At 40.9% G+C, this 19,571-nt stretch overlaps 1 protein-coding gene across 4 annotated transcripts in view; it reads left to right on the top strand.

The window, feature by feature from the left end:
• KLHL32 (kelch like family member 32) overlaps nucleotides 1-19,571 on the top strand; it is a 215,485-nt gene that overhangs the window by 128,144 nt on the left and 67,770 nt on the right. The window lies entirely within an intron of this gene.

Here is a 19,571-nt window from a genome sequence, read left to right as displayed (position 1 = left end):
TCACAGGGGCTCAGGGTGTTTACTGGTCAGCTCAGGCTACCATAACAAAATACCGCAGACCAGGTGACCTAAACAGACGTTTATTTCTCACAGTTCTGGAGGCAGGAAGTCTAAGATCAGGTGCTAACATGGGTAGGCTCTGATGAGGGCTCTCTTCCTGTCTTGCACGTGGCCACCTTCTGGCTGTGTTCTCACATGACAGAGACCACAAGCTCTCTGGTATCTCTTCTTAGGAGAACACTGATCCCATCATGAGGGCCCCACCCTCATGACCTCATCTAAACCCAGCTGCCTCCCAAAGGCACACCTCCAAACACCATCACACTGGGGCTTAGAACTTAAACATACAAATTTTGGAAGGATGCAGTTCAATCCATAGCAGTGTGTACTATAAACTTCTGCTTAAATATTGAAATGTTGTATTATGGGAAAAGAATAATAAATAAGTCTTTTGTTACCCATTGAATACAGTTTTTTAAGTTGAAAATACTTTCTATGGGGATTGCGTTTAGCACTAAAGATCTTGCATATTTTACAGTATTTTAATAGATTATGATTTTTTAACTAAGTAATATGGCAATGACTTATAGGAGGTTATCTCTTCCAAACAATGTATTATTACAATTTTAATTATTAAATTAGCACTGTCTCCTAGATACATAATATATAGTCAGTGTTCTAAATGGAATAATTTATCCTCAAGGTTGAGAAGTTATAACTTACATTCATTTTTCTCCACCACTGAGCTATTTTTTCCCACATTAGATAAGACAGATGATTGTACCAACATATATATTTAATATGCTCCTAATCAAATATACTGTGTGCTATTTCATAGTTCACTAGAGCTGATGCTTTTGTATTTGGAGAAAGTTAAAGTACAAATTTTGGAAAATACATTACAGACAGTTTAATCTTTCAGATTTTTTTTTAAGTCAGTGCACATGATCAGAAAGGGTAGGAATGTATCAGCCTTACTTAATCATTGCCAACTACTAATTATTTGTTCTCATCATGACTATTTGCTGTCTGGCATGGGTAATCTAGACTGTCATATTTGCCAAATGTCATAAATATTTGGCTCTAAAATATATCATAAGTTTTTTAGTAGCCATTTAAGGATCCCAGTCAATTTTTTTCACATGCTATTTGTTGGCTCTTTTTCCCTAAGCCCACTCCAACGGATGTCAGTGACAGTCCAAAGACATGCCGGCTGGCCAAGGAAGTCATTTTGTCATTTTAATTTGTTATATGGATAATCTAGAGTTCACTGTGTCTTCTTTGTGAGTTTTTAAGGAGAAGAATGTCTTGAAGGATTTTTCTAATATTAGTAATTTCTATTTTCAGCTAACTATTTGTTGTCCAGTGGCCAATTTTAAAATCACTTTCAACATATTTTTCTCAAAAATAAAATGTTTCCAATGTTTTGCTGATGCCAGAGTTCAGAATCAGTAAAGCAAACAAAATCAATCACACTTAATTCCATTATCAATACTCAAAATTAGAGGCGTCAAAAGAAAATCTATGTATCATTTAAGATATTCATCCTCCTGCCCACCCTCCACCTGCAAATATTTCTGCCCATAGTTAAATGTCTGCTCTGTTCTCTGAGGCTAAAAACTGCCTTTCAGCAGCTTGATCTGTCAGGAACCTCCTGTGTTTCCTTCAGTGTCTTCTCCGCTGGTACCTTTTTTCGTTTTTAAAATAGGATCAATAAGATAGGAGAAACTTTTCTTCATCACCGCAGCCCTCTCCTGTTAACTACCAAACTGGGAACAGTGTCTGTGTGTCCTTACCACTTATTCATTCTTCAGTTCTGTTGAACTCAGTCCTCGGCCTTCATTACTGCTCAAAGGCTGTTCCAACAAAGGTCACCAAAGCCTCCAAATTGTCAAAGGCAGTGGGCCTTTATGGTCTTTAATGTGACCACACTATAGCCTTTCAGTACTGGCAGCTCCTTTCTTTCCTGCACCTCTCTTTTCTCAAGACTCTCTCCTAGTTCTCCTCCTCCTTCTTTTCAATTCTTTTACAGACTCTTCTTCCATCAGCCCCATGAATATCCCCCTGGGTACTGTGGTGCCACGTGGGTGCTCATCTCTTCTGCTCACCTTCGCTTTCTTTCGTCCACATGTGGAGGGCCTCTGTCCCCTCTCCCGCACTCCAGCTTCAGTGTTCATCCCTGTCTCCCGGTTACAGACTATGTTTCTAACCCTGTCCTTTTTCTTTCTCATCTCCTTAATGTGCTCTATTCTTACTGTACTGAATAGCGTGTTTTGTCATCTCTAAGCCAACTGCTTAGTCAGCGTTTCCTGTTGCATATTCCACAGGCATGTGACCTTTCTGAGAGTTAACCCAAGCCAGAAATTCAAGAGTCATCCTAAAATACTCCATCTTTGTGCTACACATAGGCTGTCACCAGAACCTTTCAATCTTACCTCCTTAACTTTTTCTTATACTCTGTTTTTGAAGAAGAGTTGTAGGTTCATGACAAAATTAAGAGGAAGATAGAGAGATTTCCCCTGTACCCCAACATATGAAAAGCGGTCTTCATTATCAACATCCTCTGCCAGAGTAGACACGTGTTACAATCAATGGACTTACCGTCACTATCACGTCACCATTACCCAGAGTCTGCAGTTTATATTAGGGCTCACTCTTGGTATTTTATATCCTGTAGGTTTGGCCAAAATGTGTATCTACCATTATAATGTCATATCTAGTCCTGGAGTGGATTGCCACTTCCTTCTCCAGGGAATCTTCCCAACCCAGGGATCTAACCCGGGTCTCCTGCGTTGTAGACAGACGCTTTACCGTCTGAGCCACCAGGGAAATCCAAGAGTAGTCTCACTACGCTAAAAATCCTCTGGGCTCTGCCTGTTCATCCCTCCTTCCCTATCTTAACCCCTGGAATCACTGATGTTTTTATTGTCTCCATAGTTTCATTTTTTTTTCCAGAAGGTTGTATAGTTAGATTCATACAGTATGTAACCTTTTCAGATTGGCTTCTTTTGCTTAGTAATACACATTTAAATTTTCCCTCTGTCTCTTCATAGCTTGATAGCTCATTTCTTTTTAGCTCTACATAGTATTCCATTGTCTGGATACTACAGTTTAATTATCCATTCGTTTACTAAAGGACATGTTGGTCACTTCAAGTTTAGGCAATTATGATGAGCTGTTATAAACATCTGTGTGCAGGACTTTGCATAAACTCCCTTAATTTTTAAAAATCTCTATCATTCTATTTCTATTACCACTGTCTTAGTTCAAATCCTCAATACTTATTTCCTGGGCTAGAGGAGCTTCCTGGTAACCAATGAACCTACCTGTCTTCACTCTTGCCTCACTCCAAAACAAGGTTTATTCATCTTAAAGTGGTTCAAATGTTCCATTAAAAAAAAAAAAATTCATTGTGTACAGCATGTGAGATCTTAGTTCCCCAGCCAGGGATGAAACCCATGCCCCCCGTATTGATTGGGAGTGTGGTGTCTCAACCACCGGACTACCAGGGAAGTCCCAACACAGGTTCTGTTTTTACTATGAAACATCCTATCTCTTTAGCCTTTTAAAAAATAGTTTATTACCCACATGCTGTAACACAGTCATTGCAAACTTCATGCATATCCCCATACTCAAACCTCTTTACGTGACGTCTCCTTCTCCATGGATTATTCTTCTCTCACAGTGTCACCCTGTGAGTTCCTCTTCAACCTGCAAGGACTTTGCTCACGTCATCTCCTCTTCTGATCAATCTCGGAGTTCGATTTCTCTCCTTTTCACTAATTATGGGGCACTCTTCTGGGGTGCTGATCACACCATATTACCTGTGTTGATTTACTTTTCCATCTCCCTGTGATATAAATTCATGTCTCAGAGTTATGTGACCTTGGGCAAAGATCACATAAAAAGAGGTTACACAACCTCTTTGCCCACGTACCTCATCCATAAAATTCAGATATGATATCGTATATACAATGTACATCTTAGGGGCGTTGGAGTGTTCATGATATGGTGCATGCAAAGTATATTATAGCATAGTACCCTACACACAATAGGTATCCTGAAAACCAGAGCCGTACAGTGGCATGCTTCACTTGTGAATTTCTCTATTAATTCCACAGTTACCTTGCTACCCACTTCCATCACTCCTGTCTTCCTTCATTCCTGGAAATGTTGCAAACTTTACTACCTACTTCCAATCAACCGCATATTGGACAGGCCTGTTCCTGGAAATTTTGGAAATAATAACCATTCTGGAAAATGTATTTTTCCTATGGGCCACTTCTCTTGGCTTTGTAGATGTACATGTATTATTTTAGAAAAAAAGTCACAAATAATTATATGAACCATCTCTTTCTCCCTTCCTCTGATAAGTGAAAACATAACACTGAACTGATACTTTAATAAATAGTAAACATTGATGCTTTTAAAAGCAACATAATAATTGATGTTGCTGCTTCGTAAATAGGAAGTTTTTGTTTTATTGTTTTTCCCCTGCCCTTCCTGTAAATAGAACATCTTGCTCCTTCCTCATTTACAGGATTCAGGGAGAAATTAGAAAAGTCTTTATTTCTAGCTCTAGTGCATTGTAGTTGCTTAGAAACATGTTTGTTTGAGTTCCTTCTCCATGTGCCAAGTGAGTTCCTGTGAGAGGGATTTTTTGTAAAACAGCCACATGGTGTCCTGAGTTCCCTGATTAGGGGATATATAAGCAGTGCATTTGTTTCACAGAAGAAAAGTGTGAGTTATTCCTTACCGGAAGACTGCTGTCCATATGTCTGCCTCCCTCCCGGTGTCTGTCCTTCCCTGATGTCTTCCCACCTCCACTTCCCACTGTCCCTCCACAGATATCCTTTAGAGCAGGCTGCCAACCTTTTCTTGCTGCAGTTCAGGGGACATGTGCTCGGGCCCTATGAACTGATTGCTTATCTGTGTCATTAATTTAGCTCCAGGTACAGGTAAGTTCAGTGGTAAAGAATCTGCTTGCCAATGCAAGAGACACAGAGGCACAGGTTCAATCCCTAGGTTGGGAGGATCCCTTGGAGGAGGAAATGACAACCTGCTCCAGTATTCTCTGCCATGGACAGAGGAGCCTGGTGGGCTACAGTCCATGGGGTCGCAAAGAGTTGGACATGACTGAGCGACTGAGCTCACACACACATGCACGTTCCATGGCCTCGGTCCCATACATTCAGTATATTGCTTGCCCACTTCAGATCTGGGATGAGGGACTGGGGTCTTGCAGCTTGTTCTGCTGCTTGAATATGTTTTTGCAGGTTAGAGCTATTCCTTTCTTCACTCAGATGTGTACTCTGTATCAGTGGTTCTTAAACTTGACCATGTATGGAATCACCTGAATAGCTGGTTAAAACAGACTGCTGGGCCTGCCCATACAGTTTGATTCAAGAGATCTAAGGAGTCTGGATAGCTGCATCCTAACAAGTTCCCAGGTGATGCTAATGTTACTGCTTTGGGGACCACAGTTTGAAAATCACTGTTCCAGATACTCTTGCCACCTTACTACACATCAGTTCCCAGCCTGTTAAGTAACTGACTTCAGATTTTGAAAGTTCATAACATCTAGATAAATTTGAACTGGTCCCAGTTATAAATATATAAAAATTTTTTACATTATATAGTAAAATTTGTAAATGTGATATAAAATATTGATATTATATATCCTACATGGCATCCAAAATATAAAAAACCAAAACACTGCAGAGTTAAAACAAACAAAAAAACCCTTACCAATCTTCATTGTTACGTATAATAATGGTTGACAAAGTCCATGTGAATAAACTGAGAGATTGTTGAAATTCTGCAGCATTGAGCTAATTTTCAGTGACTGACTTTGAGTAGCACAGCTTATGATGTATGGAAATACATCATAATTACTTCCAGGCTCTACTATTCTTTAAAAATATTTTAAACTGATTTGGCCTCTCATCATTCAAAAACGCTTTGTGATTCTTGAAATTTTCATTTTAAAGCCCCAGTTGCTCAGATAGACTGTTTTTCAACTAAAAAAAGAAAAGTATACATTAGTTTCCTCTATAGAGTCCATAATTTAGTGGTAATCGCCTGAAGTGCTGAGGCAGCTCGGGTAAACTTTTTGATAGCATTTTGCAGCACATAGTGGCCAGGGCCAGAATTATTAGTTGTTGATGATAGCTGTGTTTCTGTATGTCTTTCATACTGGATTTCCAGCTTACTACAGACTTTTCCAAGGAACAATATAAAATTATTCATGAGCCTTGGATATTTATGCATACAATTGATTATGAAAATGTACTAGTAACCTAATTGTAGAGTTCCTCTGTTATACAGCACAAATATATTTATACAGGCCTTCTAAGACTTCAAGAATTAGAGCATGCTGGGGTTTTTCTTATATTTTTGAATCGCTGCTAATATCTTGTTTTAGTCTAAGCACATTGTATTTATGCATATTTATATCAATACACAAATATATAGTTGTATTCAGTTGTCCATATATTTTTATGTTTGTATACAAATATATCTATCTCTGTATATTTATACAAATAAAAATATCTGGTTTTACATTATTTTATCATATCACAAATAAACTGGCCTGCAGTGTCAATGATTTGCTCATCTTTTTTTCCATAGCTATTAGATTTTATCCCATCAGCTCTAATATATTATGAAGAAAGCTCACAGGTTCCTTTACATGCTTGATATGTCTGATGACTTTTTTTTCTACATGATTCATCTCCAGGCATTGGATTTTATTTGTTTCAGCATGTTCCGAAGGTCCAACCCTTCACCACACATCCACGACAAAGCCCTTTATGTTGCTTTCTCTAATCCTGGGGTGCAATCCTTTTCTGCAGCACCAGGTCATGTAGTCACATAATACCTTGATTTATAACTCGGTTGTAATCCAAATAGGAAACAGGTGGAATCACAACTGGGTATGGTGCCTTGGATATTAATGGCTTGGCTCAGCAGTGGAATTTCTAAAGCTGTATACACTCTTTTTTGCCTTAATTATGCATTCATTAAAAGCTTTTATACCCAACAGAATAAAGTAAATATTTTTTGATCTCCATAGTGTGCTCCCAGACTGTAGATTTGCACAGCAGGGTCTTGATAATCTGAATAAATTGTATTTCCCCAAGGAGTTTATCTTTCAAATAAGGTCATAAAGAAATGCAGCTCCTCCATCCTTAGATTTCTCTGTGTGCCTTTTTGGCTGTATATAATACAGAGCATGGGAACCAGAGTACATTCTAGTAATACCTAGCTGGTGATGGTCTGGTATAATGTCTCAATCTATTCTCCCTTTTTATCTCTGATAAAGTGTTTTGTAAGTACAAAAGTAACGATGGTTTACAACAACTATGATTTTTGCTGTCATTTATAGAAACATAAAGTCTATATTAGACATTCAGCATTTTCCTCTCTTTACCCTGTGAGTAAAATTTGTGGAATATGCAAAGCTATAGCTTAAGAAGATTAATAGTATTTTAAAAAGGAATAACAGTAATGGTGACTTAGTCACTAAGTTGTGTCTGACTCTTGCAACCCCATGGACTGTAGCCTGTCAGGCTCCTCTCTTCATGGGATTCTCCAGGCAAGAATACTGGAGCGGGTTGTCATTTCCTCCTCCAGGGGATCTTCCTGACCCAGTAATCAAACCCAGGTCTCCTGCATTGCAGGCAGATTCTTTACTGACTGAGCTACCATGAAAGCCCAAAATAACAATAGTGAGATAGCTACTATGTTGAGCATCTACTATGTAGAAGGTCCTTTACGTATGGTTTTGGCAATCCTTACCGCAGATCACCTTTCCCATTTTTCTAATAAAAAAATTAGACTCACCTTTTCCATTTAAAGAATTGGACTTCCTTTTTCCATTTTTCTACTGAGAGGTTCATCACTTGCTAAAGCCAGCCATATGTATCAGCTTCAACGCATATGCTTTCCCTGCCACACCAGACTGAAGATGCAGCCAGTTCCTTGTCCACACAACTTACAACCTAGAGAAGGAGACAGGAAAAATAAAAAATTATAAACTCAAATAAACATTCAGAAGTTGAACTTACAATTTTTCTCAGTTATAAAGAATAACAATATACCTAATATTGAATTGTAGCCCCCAAACAACATACAGTTGTGAAAAGATTGCTGCTGCTAAGTCACTTCAATCGTGTCCAACTCTGTGCGAACTCATAGACGGCAGCCTACCAGGCTCTCCCATCGCTGGGATTCTCCAGGCAAGAACACTGGAGTGGGTTGCCATTTCCTTCTCCAATGCATGAAAGTGAAAAGTCAAAGTGAAGTCGCTCAGTTGTGTCCGACTCTTAGTAACCCCATGGACTGCAGCCCACCAGGCTCCTCCGTCCATGGGATTTTTCAGGCAAGAGTACTGGAGTGGGGTGCCATTGCCTGTGAAAAGTTTAGGCAATAACTATTTTTTTTCTGTCTCTTTCTGGGCTGCCATATTTGTATATTTATTTTATTTCTGGTTGTGTTGGGTCTTCGTGGCTGTGTGTGGGCTTTCTCTAGTTGCGTAGAGTGGAGGCTGCTCTTCCTTGCAGTGCATGGGCTTCTCATTGTGGTGGCTTCTCTTGTAGAGCGTGGGCCCTTGGCATACAGGCTTTAGTAGTTGCGGTGCATGGGCTCAGTAGTTGTGGCTCCCAGGCTCTAGAGCACAGGCTCAGTGGTTGTGGTGCACAGGCTTACTTGCTCTGCAACATGTGGGTTTTCCCCAACAGGATCAAACCCATGTCCCCTGCATTGGCAGGCGGATTCTTAACCACCAGACCGCCAGAGAAGCCACCTGGGCTACCATATTTATTTCCAGTGTAGCTAACATTCTAGGCATTTTAAATATTTATATATTAAATATACTTAATCAGTTTATTTAGTATATAATAAATTATTCAAATATTTTTAAATATTAGAATACTTTTAGAGAAGTAGGATAATCAGTGTTTTCCCTGTAGACTAAGAAATAAAGGCAATAAAAGTTGAATTTTTAAAGGAAGTTCTGATAATCTTTATGATTTATTCACTATCCACCAATCAAAATTTATAAAGTAGCCACTTGATGAAGATGGAGAGGAAGATCTAAAGAAGTACAGATTCAGTCTGCACCTTTATGTACAAGGGCTGAGTAAATGGTTCAAGTATGCAAATAGTTCCCGAAATTAGAAGTCAGCAGAGGGAACAGGCTTTCCAGCTGGAGTGGTTTGGCTTTCTTAGGAAAAGGAATCTGATCCTGGTTGTCATCCTCTTTCCCAACACTGAGGGTGTTTGTTATACTTTTGGTATACAGCATAGACATTTATATGTGCTGGTTATCACTCAGTACAGAGAGAAGTAAGGTTCCTTTCAGCATTCTAAGAAGCCTGTGAAAAGATAGAAGATGCAAGATTCACTGTGGAAGCCAGGCCTGATACATCTGGCACAAGTGGGTGTTCCCCCATTTTTATCAGTCATATAAAAGCCATGATGGGTAGTTAGCATCAGTTCAGTTCAGTTCAGTTCAGTCACTCAGTTGTGTCCGACTCTTTGCGACCCCATGAATCACAGCATGCCAGGCCTCCCTGTCCATCACCATCTCCTAGAGTTCACTCAAACTTATACCCATTGAGTCAGTGATGCCATCCAGCCATCTTATCCTCTGTTGTCCCCTTCTCCTCCTGCCCACAATCCCTCCCAGCATCAGAGTCTTTTCCAATGAGTCAGCTCTTCGCATGAGGTGGCCAAAGTACTGGAGTTTCAGCTTCAGCATCATTCCTTCCAAAGAACACCCAGGGCTGATCTTTAGAATGGACTGGTTGGATCTCCTTGCATCAAGAGAGATCTAATATTGAAGTTCAGATTTAATATTTGAGACCGCCTTTCTCAGTAAATTGTGAGCAATCAGTTAATGTTTCTCTGTTGTAAAATCAGACCTATAACCGAATTGTCTTTTCCTCTTTCCACTTGAAGTCATGGATATGCTTTAAAAAAAAATTTTTTTTTTTAATTACAAGGGAAGTATCTCCTAGATTATACTAGGTTAGAAGATAGCAGATCCAGAGAACCTTTTATAATCTGTCAATGAGCTTACTCTGGAAATTAACACCTGGAGTGGCATATCAATGAGAATTTAGCCTAATCTGGGAGAAGTCTCCCAGCACTGTGGGACAAAAATTGTCATGAAGTGTCTCCCACATGTTGGTCGAATTCCTGACCAAGAGGAGAGACCGGGAATTGGAATATTCCCTACCATATCAGTAAACAAGGATGTCACACTCATCAGTGATTGCAGCCCTCCCATGTGAGTTCCTGAGCCTAAGGGCACTGAGGAAGGGGACAAATACCTGTGATCCAGCAGCCACCAGGACTGCAGTCACTCCCTACGGTGAGCCCCGAGGGAGCTCAGGATGTGAAAAACCACATCCTGAGCTCTGAGATGCAAGGAAAGGAATGATTTTGGTAAGCCCAGACAATGCATCTTCCCATATGTAGAAAAGCACTAAATTCCTTAATTTGAGATCTCTGGTTTTCTTTAATTAACAGTTATCTTCTGATGTTCAGAAAACCTTCCCTTTGTTGTAATACTTCTATATAACCTGACTCCTCCTTCCTCACCACCTCAGAGAACCTTGCCTCCTCAGAGCAGTTCTCTCAGGGTTACTTGAGATGCTCTCTCCTGGGCTTGAAGTCCTAAAAATTCCCACCAAATAAAACATAACTCTCAAAATACAAAAAACAAATGTGTTGGTTTTTAAAATTCATAATCCAACAAATATTTTAAAATTACAATCTGTGATAAAGCATTGTCATTGGATACAGGATACAAACAGCATAAGATATAAAACCTACCTTTTACTACCTTCAGTTTAGTTCAGTCCAGTTCAGTCGCTTAGTCGTGTCCGACTCTTTGCGACCCCATGAATCACAGCATGCCAGGCCTCCCTGTCCATCACCAACTCCCAGAGTTCACTCAAAATCACATCCATCAACTCGGTGATGCCATTCAGCCATCTCATCGTCTATGTCGTCCGTTTCACCTCCTGCCCCTAATCCCTCCCGGCATCAGAGTCTTTTCCAATGAGTCAACTCTTCACATGAGGTGACCAAAGTACTGGAGTTTCAGCTTTAGCATCATTCCTTCCAAAGAAATCCCAGGACTGATCTCCTTCAGAATGGACTGGTTGGATCTCCTTGCAGTCCAAGGCACTCTCAAGAGTCTTCTCCAACACCACAGTTCAAAAGCATAAATTCTTCGGCGTTCAGCTTTTTTCACAGTCCAACTCTCACATCCATACATGACCACTGGCAAAACCATAGCCTTGACTAGACGGACCTTTGTTGGCAAAGTAATGTTGCTTTTCAACACGCTATCTAGGTTGGTCATAACTTTCCTTCCAAGGAGTAAGCGTCTTTTAATTTCATGGCTGCAGTCACCATCTGCAGTGATTTTGAAGCCCAAAGAAAATAAAGTCTGACACTGTTGCCACTACCTTACTGGAAGCTTTTTACTTACTGGAAGATATCTGCATGAACAGCTTAGTGACAAGTTCACTGGGATGTGACAGTAGACTTGAAGTGACATGAGATTAGTCACCAAATATGTCTGACTTGGTACTTGGTCTCTATAAGCTGCCAATATAGTGTTTTTACTTAACTTCTAGTTAACTTGCTAAAAATCAAATCATACTTGTTTTACATGTAGAATAACTGTACCAGGCTATTTTGAATCTATTTGCAAATAGGTTTTTTTTTTTTTTTAAGATTTCTTGACTTCCGTAGCAAGAGTGACTTTTCATTTAGAGACATCCTCAGACATTATCAACATTTTATAATAGAACTTCAAGTTTCATGCATGCTCTTAGATGAGAGGCATAGAAACCACTCTCTCTCCTGACCATCTTTATCTTAGTAAAGTATTGACATGTGGTAATTGAGGTGACATTTTGAAGGGAGGTATAAACGAAGGGGATCAATAGTTAGAAAAGAAAGGTTATAATTATAACGATGAAACACAGCATTGTCAAAATAGTCACATCTTTTAAGTATTATTACTTAGAAAAACTTGGTCAGTTTGGTCTTCTTGTGAGGGAGGGGTGGGGAATTCAGGAAATCAAAAGAGCATTACTTTTAATTTGACCTTGAGAGAGGTTGTTTATCTTGAGCATAATTCATAGTTTTCCATTCCTATGTACAGGTTGTTGATGCTCACGTTTGTTTTGCAAGTCAATAATGGTCTCAGAATTACATGAGGTGACAAGAGAAATAGGTGTTATTAAGGTTGTGTTTTGCATAGGTATCCATGGTATTAAAGCATCTTCATTAGATTTCCTAATCTTGTCGTTTTAACGTGGACTCCTAGATTTGAGGAAGAGTATTTGTGGGGCTGACACTGGGGATACTCTACAGTAGATGCAGTCACAAGACGACAAGTATTTTCTGTGCTCTGCATAATTCCCGTGCCAGGGCTGTGAGTAAACTGCAGTGCTGGATGGGCCAGGGGTTACTGACAGTTAGGCCAGGATACATGTGAGTGTGTCTGAAACAAAGACACACTACGTATTAGAAATACGCATTGTTGGTTTCCAGCTTGTATCAGTGTTGTCTCGCATCAACACGTGTCTCTAGGCTGTGGCATACATAAGCTAGGCTGTGGGTTATATACAGTGAACCCACAGACCTCAGCTATAAGGCTGCACCATTTTCTCCTATTCAAGAGTGTGACTGTACTGTCTGGGTGACACTGGTTCAGGGATAGGCTTAAATCTTTTCTGATCTTTTGTCTTGTATGAACTCTCATCACTAATTATTAATACTTGCTTAATTAGGATATTGAAAGACACTTGCTAGTACATAAAGACCAGTCGCTCAGTTCCAGATGAGAACCCTGCCATCCATCACAAAAGTGGACTTATTCTGTCTCCCTTGGTTTGGTAAAAGGGCCACAGAGTTCACCCACAGCCCCTAAACTGCCCCTACTTTCACTCACATCCTTACCACCTGAGAATTTGCCTCACAAAAGTAATTACCTTTGAATATAAGCCAAACTAAGATAGCATTTTCCTTTCCTGTGCTTTTTTCCCCCTACTGTATATTCAATAGTTAATCTGGGGAGTAACCATTTTTAATTAATTAAGGAAATAGGCCACACCAAAAGACTGAATTTGGGGAATATATAAGGTTTAAGAACTATTGTACTTGCAAAACTGGTATTTCTTCCATAGCTAGTATAGTATTGGGGACACATTTTACGGCTCTTTTTCTGTTATTTAACTTGTCATTCACACTGTAAGAAACAAATAGAAGGGAAGAGAGAAGCCAAATAGCCCTAAACCAGAGGAAAATAAATACTATTTAAAAAGATTCCCCAAAGAACAACAATGTATACACCATAATTCCGAATAGAAAGTAAATTTCAAGTGAGAAGCAGTGTGACAGAAATGAAACCTTCTTTTTAGAAAAATAAAAGATTTTCCTTTTACTCAAGAGAGTTTCTTGTTGCTGAGCTATAACTTCAATGCAAAACCACTGCCTCTGCTTGGTTACTTGGATTTCTAAGTCACAGTATATAAGAGAAGGGAGACAATCTCATAACTAGAAGAAAGTATCATTCGAAAAGCTACTTTGATCTGAATAGCCAGTTGATAGAGAAAGTAATTTTCTTGGGCTAAAAAAGAAATTTGGGGTGGATTGAAATATTTGAATTTTTTTCACACCAGAGCTATTATATTGTGCTTGTCTTTAAACACTTTCAACTCTAGATACTAGTAACAATTTTCCCATTTGGAAAACTGGCCACTGGCTTTGCCTTGTGTATGTGTAGGAAGGAAGATCAGAAAGAGACAGGGAAGATGAGGGAGGCCAGTGAGGTATGAAAATGGCCCAATTTGGATGATATTCAAAATTGGGTAGACATGTTGGAGAGGCATGGCCCATTCTGGTTTTGCTTGGTTATAAATACATGGAAAAATCTCATGGCTATTCTTTCATTATACTCCTATGTATTGAGCATCTGTTCCCTGATAAACACCGGGGGCACAATACAGTCTTTGCCACCAAGCACTTTAGATTTAGTAGACAGATCTGTAATCAAAGAGCCTTTGCTTACAGTGACAAGTGGACTGCTAGAAATCTACAGAGGACAGGGTGGAGGCACAAAGAAGGAAGTGGTCAGTTCGACCTGAGCAAGGGAAGCTAAAAAGTAAAATGGATTCATTCATTCAGTAAGTGTGGCTTGAGCCCCCATGTGCCTGGCAATGTTTGGGGGCATTAGGGGTATAGCAGTGAATAAAACAGATAAGTCCCTTTTCCTATAGCACTTGGGACTTGGGAAAGGGGACACACACATCATCAATAAGTAGGCAAATAAATGAAGAAGATAATTTCAGATAGTGATGTGTGCTCAAGGCAAAGGAATTTCAGTAATGTGATAGAGGGAGGCATGGAGAGGAAGAGGGGGACATACTACTTCAAGTAAGGTCAGATAGAAAGATGGAGACATGATTCCTCATCCATAGGAATTTTGCAAGTGTGGCTTCTTCTAGAGTATTCTCCCTCAATCCTATCACCAAACTGTTTTAAAATGTAGGTTTTATTATTATTCAGGTATGGTGAAACCAGCCTCTTGCGGCGTCTGCTCCTTTCTTCTGGGTCCTGGTGCACACAGGGTTTTGATTGTGCCCTCCAAGAGTCTGTTTCCCCAGTCCTGTGTAAGTTCTGGTGGCTCTCTGCCCCTGCAACAGGCCACTGCTAATCCATACCCCCGCAGGAGACACTCAAACACAGTTCTGGCTCCGTCTCTGTGGGGTCTCTGGGTCCTGGTGCACACAAGGTTTGTCAGAGCCCTCCAAGCGTCTCTGGCACGTATGCGGTTTGATTCTAAAGGTGATTTTGCCCCTCCTGCTGTCTTGCTGGGGCTTCTCCTTTGCCCTTGGACATGGGGTATCTTTTTTCAGTAGGCGCCAACATTCTTCTGTCGACGGTTGTTCAGCAGCGAGTTGTAATTTTGGAGTTCTCGCAGGAGAAGGTGAGTGCACGTCCTTCTGCTCCACCAGCTTGTAGTCAACAGACTTGACCCAGACTTGCCTGTGAGTGTCTGAGAGTCTCTGACGGAGGTGTGGGTCAGCGGTGGCCTGCTGCAGAGTCTGGGCCACTGAGTGTAGCAGTGAGTGCATGGGACCTTTTGAAGGAGGTCACCATTGTCTTCATTACCTCTATCATAGTTTGGCCTCAAGTCAAACAACAGGGAGCCCTCCCCATCAACAGAAAATTGGATTAAAGATTTACTGAGCATGGCCCCGCCCATCAGAACAAGTCCCAGGTTCCCCCTCAGTAAGCCTCTCCCATCAGGAAGCTTCCATAAGCCTCTTATCCTTATCCATCAGCGGGCAGACATAATGAAAACCACAATCACAGAAAACTAACCAAACTGATCACATGGACCACAGCCTTGTCTAACTCAACGAAATTATGAGCCATGCTGTGTAGGGCCAACCAAGAAGATGGGTCATGATGGAGAGTTCTGACAAAACATGGTCCACTGGAGAAGGGAATGGCAAACCACTTCAGAATTCTTGCCTTAAGAACCCCATGAACAGTATGAAAAGGTGAAAAGATAGGACACTGAAAGATGAACTCCCAAGGTCGGTAGGTACCCAGTATGCTACTGGAGATCAACGGAGAAATAACTCCAGAAAGAATGCAGAGACAGAGCCAAAGCAAAAACACCACCAAGTTGTGGATGTGACTGGTGATGGAATTAAAGTCCGATGCTGTAAAGAGCAGTATTGCATATGTTAGGAATGTTAGGTCCATGAATCAAGGCAAATTAGAAGTGGTCAAACAGGAGATAGCAAGAGTGACCATCAAAATTTTAGGAATCAGTGAACTAAAATGGACTGGAATGGGTGAATTTAACTCAGATGACCATTATATCTACTACTGTGGGCAAGAATCCCTTAGAAGAAATGGAGTAGCCATCATAGTCAACAGAAGAGTGTGGAATGCAGTACTTGAATGCAATCTCAAGAACAAACCATTCAATATCACAGTAATCCAAGTCTATGCCCTGACCAGTAATGGGGCATAGACTTCTTCTTGCTGAAGAAGCTGAAGTGGAATGGTTCTATGAAGACCTACAAGACCTTCTAGAACTAACACCCTCAAAAGATGTCCTTTTCATTATAGGGGACTGGAAAGCAAAAATAGGAAGTCAAGAGGTACCTGGAGTAACAGGCAAATTTGGCCTTGAAGTACAAAACGAAGCAGGGCAAGGCTAACAGAGTTTTGCCAAGAGAACACACGGGTCATAGCAAGCACCCTCTTCCAACAACACAAGAGAAGACTCTACACATAGACATCACCAGATGGCCAAGAGCGAAGTCAGCCTGATTATATTCTTTGCAGCCAAAGATGGAGAAGCTCTATACAGTCAACAAAAACAAGACTAGGAGCTGACTGTGGCTCAGATCATGAACTCCTTATTGCAAAATTCAGACTTAAATTGAAGGAAGTAGGGAAAACCACTAGATCATTCAGGTATGACCTAAATCAAATCCCTTATGATTATGCAGTGGAAGTGATGAGTAGATTCAAGGGATTAGATCTGATAGTGTGCTTGAAGAACTATGGACAGAGGTTGATGACATTATACAGGAGGCAGTGATCAAGAACATCTCCAAGAAAAAGAAATGCAAAAAGGCAAAATGGTTGTCTGAGGAGGCCTTACAAATAGCTATGAAAAGAAGAGAAATGAAGAGCAAGGAGAAAAGGAGAGATATACCCAGCTGAATGCAGAGTTCCAAAGAATAGCAAGGAGAAATAAGAAAGCCTTGGTCAGTGATCAGTGCAAAGAAATAGAGGAAAACAATAGAATGGGAAAGACTAGAGATCTCTTCAAGAAAATTAGAGATAACCAAGGGAACTTTTCATGCAAAGATGGGCACAATAAAGGACAGAAATGGTATTGACCTAACAGAAGCAGAAGATATTAGGAAGAGGTGGCAAGAATACACAGAAGAACTGTACAAAAAAGATCTTCATGAACCAGATAATCACGAAGGTGTGATCACTCACCTAGAGCCAGACATCCTGGAATGCATAGTCAAGTGGGCCTTAGGAAACATCCCTACGAACAAAGCTAGTAGAAGTGATGGAATTCCAGTTGAGCTATTTCAAATGCTAAAAGATGATGCTATGAAAGTGCTGCACTCAATATGCCAGCAAATTTGGGAAACTCAGCAGTAGCCACAGGACTGGAAAAGATCAGTTTTCATTCCAATCCCAAAGAAAGGCAATTCCAAAGAATGTTCAAACTGCCGCACAATTGCACTCATCTCATATGCTAGCAAAATTCTCTAAGCCAGGCTTTAACAGTACATGAACTGTGAACTTTCTGATGTTCATGCTGGATTTAGAAAGGCATAGGAACCAGAGATCATATTGCCAACATCTGTTGGATCATCGGAAAAGCAAGAGAGTTCCAGAAAAAAAAAAATCTACTTCTGCTTTATTGACTATGCCAAAGCCTTTGTGTGGATCACCACAAACTGAGAAAATTCTGAAAGAGATGGGAATACCAGACCACCTAACCTGCCTCCTGAGAAATCTGTATGCAGGTCAAGAAGCAACAGTTAGAACTGGACATGGAATAACAGACTGGTTCCAAATAGGGAAAGGAGTATGTCAAGGCTGCATAATGTCACCCTGCTTATTTAACTTATATGCAGAGTACATCATGAGAAAGGCTGGACTGGAAGAAGCACAAGCTGGAATCAAGATCACTGGGAGAAATATCAGTAACCTCAGATATGCAGATGATACCACCCTTATGGCAGAAAGTGAAGAAGAACTAAGGAGCCTCTTGATGAAAGTGAAAGTGGAGAGTGAAAAAAGTTGGCTTAAAGCTCAACATTCAGAAAACTAAGATCATGGCATCCGGTCTAATCACTTCATGGCAAATCGGGAAACAATTGAAACAGTTAGAGACTTCATTTTGGGGGGCTCCAAAATCACTGCAGATGGTGACTGCAGCCATGAAATTAAGACACTTGCTCCTTGGAAGAAAAGTTATGACTAACCTAGATAGCATATTAAAAAGTAGAGACATTACTTTGCCAACAAAGGTCCATCTAGTCAAAGCTATGGCTTTTCAAGTAGTCATGTATGGATGTAAGAGTTGGACTATAAAGAAAGGTGAGCACCAAAGAATTGATACTTTGGAACTGTGGTGTTGGAGAAGACTCCTCAGAGTCCCTTGGTCTTCAAGGAGTTCCCACCAGTCTGTCCTAAAGGAAATCAGTCCTGAATATTCATTGGAAGGACTGATGCTGCAGCTGAAGCTCCAATACTTTGGCAACCTGATGCGAAGAACTGACTCATTTGAAAAGACCCTGATGCTGGGAAAGATTGAAGGCAGGAGGAGAAGGGGATGACAGAAGATGAGATGGTTGGATGGCGTCACTGACTCAATGGACACGAGTTTGAGTAAGCTCCGGGGGTTGGTGATGGACAGGGAAGCCTGGCTTGCTGCAGTCCATGGGTTCGCGAAGAGTCGGACTGGACTGAGGAGTTGAACTGAACTGATGGTATAACTAACCAATCAGGAGACCACTGCCATTGAAACGATACTTTGTTACTTACAGTTCCCAAGACAGCAGCATGGCAAAGCCCTTGCGGCCACAGCAGGAAAGTGCCAGGGTTGAACAGGAGGTGAAAGGAGTGAAGGGAAGTAGTGGGCAAGAGCATTTGTTGTGGCTTCCTCAGGAAAGACAAGGCTGATAAGCAGGCTCATCCAGTCTGAGGTATATAGGCCGTCTCTAGGTGTCTGCTACTTAGCCCTAGGTTCACTGAGTGTGTGCGTGCTCAGTCACTTCAGTAGTATCCAGCTCTTTGGACCTCATGGGCTTCAGCTCATCAGGCTCCTCTGTCCATAGGATTTCCCAGGCAAGAATACTGTAGTAGGGTGCCCATTCCTCCTCCAGGGGATCTTCCCAACCCAGGGATCAAAGCTGCATGTCCTGTGGATCCTGCATTGGCAGGTGGGTCCTTTATCACTTGAGTCACCTGGGAATGCAGTGGAGTATTGACGCCTGGAGTGTAGGAGCCAGCTAGAGGAGGTGGTGGCAGTTTGGGCTCTTGACTGGTTACTCTGCATATGAAAGGCGCATCCTTCTAAAAATTGGCTATCCTAAGGGAGAGGGGGTCCCTCCCCAGTCAGTGAGGCCCCTGATGCCAGAGCATCAAGATACAGCAAACAAGAAGTTATAGGTAATATGCAGCCCACCCCACCCTTTGCCAAGTTAACCTGCCCTTCTTCGGTTATCAGCTGCATGTTGCCTTCTCTGGGACACCATTCCTATCTTTCCACTCCAGGTCAAATCTATCCACTGGGCATTTATAGCTCTCTGTTCTACTTTGTAACCTTTACCTCAGTGATACTTTTCCATTCATTTTCAGCACTTTTTATTAATGGCTTACTCTTCCAACAGACTATACATCTTATGAAGCCTAGGACCTGCCTATTTTTCTTCGTCTGTTTTATTTATGCCTGGTGTGGTTCTGGCACATGGATGAATGTATAG

This window comes from Ovis canadensis, chromosome 8, assembly GCF_042477335.2.
Source record: "Ovis canadensis isolate MfBH-ARS-UI-01 breed Bighorn chromosome 8, ARS-UI_OviCan_v2, whole genome shotgun sequence".
In the NCBI taxonomy this organism is placed as follows: Eukaryota; Metazoa; Chordata; class Mammalia; order Artiodactyla; family Bovidae; genus Ovis; species Ovis canadensis.
The sequence above is the reverse complement of the archived record's forward strand: the minus strand, read 5'-3'. Positions and strand labels throughout refer to the sequence as shown.